Here is a 6000-nt window from a genome sequence, read left to right as displayed (position 1 = left end):
AATTCCTGCTCTGCTCCCCCTCAGTTACCCACCCTGACAACTCCAGCTACTTTATCGCTTCTCTTTGCAATCAACCCTGCAGGTCCGGGGGAAATTGGCTCCTTTCATCCTCCCTCGCACAGCCCCGGCTCGCTCCCAGCAGCGATGCCATCCTCCCTCCCATCGCCGTGTGCTGCTGACCCTGTCACGGAAATGAAATAAGAAATAAAAATTTCTGGGACAACAAATACGGGTTAGGCGACAGGGAGAAGGCAGATTTGGGGTACGAGGGAAAAGGAAAGGGAAAAAAAAAAGGGAGAAGGGGTGTTCGATTCGGAGAAATTTGATTTGAATAAATCCCTCCTCCCGCTCCTCCTCATTGGTTTCTTTTTCTCCTCCATATTAATGAGAGCAGCCAAGGAGAAGCTATTGGTTCCGTATTGCTTTCCCTTTGCTCAGGCACTCGGGGGAGGAGGTGTTTGCATTTCTCCGCAGGACCAGCTCGCTTTGCAGAGCATTGTCTGGGTACGAGAATCACACACAGGCACAGGGGCAGGGGCGAGCGCACCGGAGCATCTCAGCCCGGCACAGCATCTCAGACAGCCTGAGCATCCCACTCGTCCCCCGCCCCGAGCACCCTTAAAAAAAAAGAAAAGAAAACAAAAAAATAGGGAAAAAAAAAAGTTTTAAAATATCCCACCTCCCTTCTTGCTTTTATTTTGTCGTTGTTGTTTGAGTTTTGTGGTTTGGTTTGTCAGGAGGTTTGGTTTTTTTTTTTTTTTCTGTTTGATTTTTCTGATTTAGCGATGGCAAATTCCTTCACGGCCAGGAGCTGGCCGCCCATCCCCTGAGCAAAGGCAGCCTGGACATGACCGGCAGGCGAGGGAGGAGGAATTTGGATTCCCTTCGGAGGCCGGGGGGAGCCAGCGCGGGCAGCGGGGCTGGGACCGCTCCCCGCGGCCACTGTCCCCCCGCGGGGATGCGGCATCGCCAGCGCCGGGACCGAGCCCTGCTGCAATGGTGAGTCCTTCCCCAGCTCCTCCCGGGGCATCCCCATCCCCCGAGGATGCCACAGGAACCGCCGGCTTGGCTGGCATTGATCGCTGATTTACCGCTCGTCCCCAGCTCCTGGGGACACTTCTTCTTCATGAGGGCTCGGAGGATGCGTCCTCCAGATTTGGTTCTCTGCAAACAAATCAATCTCGCTTAGCTGGCGGTGACAGGTTGAGGCGCTCGGTATGGGAATCACGTCTGGTTTTTAACACAATATGGCTGGTAAATAAAACCTGATTGCTAAGAGCCCCGCCGCTGCTGTCGGCGTTTCCCGATGCAGCTCTCTGCATCCTCATCCTCACCTGCCGCAGGAACTCTGATTCAGCCTCCGAGCGGTGCAGCAGGACTTGCTTGGTTTTACTGTGGGGTAGGAGGGAGAAACTGCGGGTTCGTGTGCCTTTGACCTCTGGGCACTTCTCCTTATCGGTGTTTGAGCAGCTGGCTCTAATAATACCATCTTCATGCCGAGCACATCTCCAGTCAGGGGGATGGCACGCAGGACAGGCTCCTTCCCTCCCGCTGTGCTCTGAATTTAGGATGGGAAGCATTCAGGTATGTGTTGGAATCTGAGGAGTTTGCAGCCAGAATGTGGTAATGCAGCTTGCTGTGCAGAACTGGGGGAAAAAAGGGAGATTTGATTAGTGGCACGCCGGTGTTTATGGCTACATGATCATCCCACTTACACAGCAGCAGATCTGGAAGAACTCCCTGGAAGTCAGTGGATTTCTTCTGCATCTGATCTGCAGGTAAACAGAATCTGGCCTTTAGCTTGAAGGATGTATTGGAGGTAGCTGTAATAAGGAGAAAATCTTAACTAAAGTGAATAAGGGCAGCAAAGTGATGTGATTCTTTCTCAGGGAATTATCAATTACCATCCGTCTGGTGCATGTTAATTACAGTGTGTGTGGTGGACTGGTACAGCAATATGTAACTGAAGCAGCATGTTGGATTTTTCTATTTCATCTGTTGGAGTAAAGAAAAACAACAAATGGGTTTGCAATTGCTGTTATTTGGGTACACAGCCCCCTCACTGCTCTGCCCAGCCTATGCAGCCCTGGCCAGGTACAGCAGGGAAATGTTTCCATGGATAATCCAGGGGAATGTTTGATTGCTGGAGGTTAATGATAGCACAGAGGCAAACTCCTGAAAGTGCTCCTGGTGTAGCTGCAGAGAAAGAGCGTGTTATACAAGCATCTCTTTGGCTGATGCCAGACAGCCTGGAGCTGGCTGGGAGGAACTTGTCCTGTAGGATGGGTAAGGCAATATTCGAATTTGGTGAATAATTAAGGAATGCTGGTCAGGGCAATAAGGGGAGTTGGATTAGAGTTGATGGATTAGAGTTGATGTGTCTGCTTGTGTGTGGGTTGTGGTCTTCCCCTTTTATTCCCACCTGTTTCCATGTGCTGTGGGCCAGGGTTGCTGCTTTGCTGTCATTCAGGACAGCTCCAATTGATCTCATTTTGTCCCGGGCATTTATCTCAAGATTTCCGCTGTTTTGTTCTCTCCAACCAAAGATGTGTGAATGGCTGGGAGGATAACCACAGCCTTCAAGGTCAGGAGGAGGGGGCTTTTTGTGGGATAAATACACTTATTTCTCTTTAAACAGGCTTTGTGCTCCCTCCTTGGCTTTAGATTTCCATCATCAGTGGGGATCCCTGCAGGAAATTGGAGGGCCCTTTCCTCACTGTGGGTTTGGGAATTCTGCTGCTGGGGCTCTTTGCTCACTATGGCTTTAGGAATTCTGCTGCTGGGGTTCCTTCCTCTCTGTGGTTTTAGGATTTCTGCTCCTGGGGATGTTTCCTCATTGTGGCTTTAGGAATTCTGCTGCTGGAACTCTTTCCTTGCTCTGGGTTTGGGAATTTTGCTGCTGGGGCTCATTCCTCACTGTTGGTTTAGAAAATCTGCTGCTTGGGCTTTTTTCTCTTTATGGGTTTAGGAATTCTGCTGCTGGGGCTCTTTCCTCACTGTGGGTTTAGGAATTCTGCTGCTGGGGTTCTTTCCTTGATATGGCTTTAGGAATTCTGCTGCTGGGGCTCTTTCCTCACTGTGGGTTTAAGAATTCTGCTCCTGGGGCTCCTTCCTCACTGTGGGTTTGGGAATTCTGCTGCTGGGTCTTTCCTCATTATGGCTTTAGGAATTCAGCTGCTGGAGTTCCTTCCTCTCTGTGGCTTTAGGAATTCTGCTCTTAGAGGTGTTTCCTCACTGTGGGTTTAGGAATTCTGCTGCTGGCACGGTGGTGCCCCAGCCCCACAGAGCTGCCCAGAGTTGCTGCTGTTTGTGAGGCTCACAAAACAGCGAGGCAGGAGCTCTGTTGTGGGATGCTACCAAGGAAAGAGAAAACCTGAGATTTCTGAGCTTGTGGGCTGCGCTGCTGAGCACATTCAGACCTTTGTTCATCACATCTCTCCTCGTTTGGCTGACTGAGACAGCATCCTGGAGATATTTTTTTCCTGGGGTTGAGTTCCATATGTGCCTGTGCCTTTGCTAAGTTGAGCCCCGTGTCCCCGAGCTGATTCATTCCAATGTAGCAGATTTTGTTTGCCTTTCCTTCCTTCTGAGCACACTTAGTACAAACAGTCTAATTCCTAAATTAGCTCAGATTATCTTTTAATGAAAGCAGAGTATCTGAGTTAAGAAGAGCTGAGAAAAAAGTGAACTCAGGGCAGAATCATGTTGCAGCTCATGCCTGGTGGGGAAACCTGCAGAAATATCAGGTCTTGCAGTTGGTCCTGATTTTAACAGAGAAATTGCTTATTTGCCACTGCTCCCAGGAGAGGAAAACTGATCTGAGGATGTGGAAGGCAGTGGAGATGCTCAATTTTATTTCACCCCTTTCCTTGGCCCAGAGAGCGCAGCCACAATCTTTAAGTCAAGGAGGGGAATTTGTTTGTTGGCTTGTGTTTCCTTGTTTCCATTTCCTCTGCTCCTGTCACGTCCAGCCAATCCCATACCATCTGTGCTTCAGCACACACACTGCAGTCAACAGGATTTTGGAGTGAATTTTCCACATCAGGACAGAAGTGGAACAGCTCTGCTGAAAGAGATGTAAATGCAGCAGTGAGAAACTCTTTTTTTTTTTTTTTGCTATCCATAACTTGAAAGTCATCTTTGCTGACAGTGTCTGGTCAGGGTGAGCTGTGGCACCACTGAGAGAGGCTGCTCAGAGCATCCCTGAGGAGACTTTCCCAGCTCCCTCGGTGCTGAACTTGTTCTGTTCTTAGGGAATGCTTTGCATACAGAAAGGTGTTTGGTACTTTTCCACAGCACTAACAAGTTCTAGAATCCCTGTGTCTGTTGTGGCTGCTGAAACGCTGTTTGGATTGTAATGGAGCGGGCACAAATATATGGGGAAAAAAGGCAGATTTTTAAAAATTTTTTCAGAAGCTTCGTGGCAGAATGTCTACCCTTCACCCCATTGCTTTGCTGGTGTTTTATCCTCTGCCCACCTTTTGCTCTCCCAGTTTATTATCTGTCTCCTTAGGCTTGCACTTTTAGCTGCAGAAGGCAAACTAGGAGTGAGTATAAAACTCCTGGGTTGTTCAAGCCTTGTTTATGTAACTCACTGCAGCTCAGTGATTGTGTCCCCCTGCAAACTCATCTCCAGAGTGGCCAGATTAATAATTTCAGGGCTGAACTTCTCAGGACAAGCTAAACCATTCCATCTCCCAAAAAAAAGGCAGAAGCATCACCACACAGAGGATTTAAAGTCAGTGTGGCTGCTGTGCTGAGAAATATTTCCTCAGAAGGGGTCCTGCAGAAATAGGCAGCTGCAGGGACTCTTGTTTTCTGCTCTTTTGTTAAATACAAATTAATTAATTTGTTAAATAAAAAATTATTTGTTAAATACAAATACTTCAGTTTATCTGGAGAGACCCTGAAATTCTCATCCCTGCTCATTCAGGTGTCATATCTTACTCCTTGATAGAGAGCTACATTATGAAACTACTTTTATCTGACTGCCATAGTTTTTTTGGGTTTTTTTGATAAGTTTTTAATGGTGGAAAAACCTCTGCTTAATGCCATTGTTATAAAAGCCCAAACTAAAACAAGCACCAAAATACCCAACAAATAACTCAATAATTCTAGGTTTTGTTAATAATTCATAATTTACTCTAAAATTAAGAGAAAGGGGGATGAGTATGTATACGGTCAAATTTATCTAAATAATAATTACAGCAATGGCAATAATAATAATAATAATTTATTTTGACACATTGGGACACATTAGGAGTATTGATGTCTAAGAGCTCCTTACTGAACGTACACTAAACATCTGCCAGGTCTGTTTTCAGGTTTGTCCATTCAGTTGGAGGCATTTCACAAGAAATGTGCCTCAATCACTGTGGCTTTTGCACCCCACTAGAGATGCTTGGGTCACGATTGCTTGGGAACTGCAAATGGAAGGATAATTATGGTCTGTTATCTATGATTTGTTGCTTTGCTAAATGCAGCTGAGGGTTAGGGCGTTAGGGCAGGAAAAGATATTTTAATCTGTGTGGTGGGTTAATAGCCTGGATTTTTTTTTTTATTAATTTGTTGCTCAGAATCAGGCAAATTTTGCTACTTTCTGTCCCTGCAAAGGACAAAAGGGACTGTCCAGTTTGATTCTGTGAGGATTCTTAAGGGAAAAAAAAATTGTTAAAAATGAAGGGAAAAAAAATAAATGGGAATGTGACTTAATTAAGTTCTTGGTTTCTGGGCAGCAGATTCATCATTAGGTCCATCACTGAGGGCTGGAGGATGTACAAATTCACTCATTCTCAAGAGGAAACTTGTCCCCAAAGGATCCCCTGGCAAAACTATTGCTCATTTCATGTGGAAGGAAGGATTTCTCACTCGGAAGTGTTTGGCTGCCTGGAGGATGCTCATCTACTCTCTGAAAGCATCTGAAAACGAAATTCTCACATCCAAGCCAATCCCCCTAATTCACTGTGTTGGGAATGAGCAGGGTGGCTCATGCCATCCTGG

The 6000-nt window shown here is 46.7% G+C and overlaps 1 protein-coding gene across 12 annotated transcripts in view; it reads left to right on the top strand.

The window, feature by feature from the left end:
* The first annotated feature begins 417 nt into the window (after positions 1 to 417).
* ADCYAP1R1 (ADCYAP receptor type I) overlaps positions 418 to 6000 on the top strand; it is a 149442-nt gene continuing 143859 nt past the window's right edge. For 9 of the 12 annotated variants that reach the window (XM_064703822.1, XM_064703821.1, XM_064703820.1 and 6 more), the window contains exons 1-2: positions 418 to 504; positions 784 to 999. The gene's annotated coding sequence lies outside the window, so the exon portion shown is untranslated. Of the gene's footprint in view, positions 505 to 783; positions 1000 to 1490; positions 1585 to 1690; positions 1779 to 2254; positions 2287 to 6000 lie in introns of those variants that run through there. The other 3 variants (XM_064703812.1, XM_064703813.1, XM_064703814.1) reach the window with 3 other exon arrangements.

Source organism: Zonotrichia leucophrys, chromosome 2, assembly GCF_028769735.1.
Source record: "Zonotrichia leucophrys gambelii isolate GWCS_2022_RI chromosome 2, RI_Zleu_2.0, whole genome shotgun sequence".
In the NCBI taxonomy this organism is placed as follows: domain Eukaryota; kingdom Metazoa; phylum Chordata; class Aves; order Passeriformes; family Passerellidae; genus Zonotrichia; species Zonotrichia leucophrys.
The sequence above is the reverse complement of the archived record's forward strand: the minus strand, read 5'-3'. Positions and strand labels throughout refer to the sequence as shown.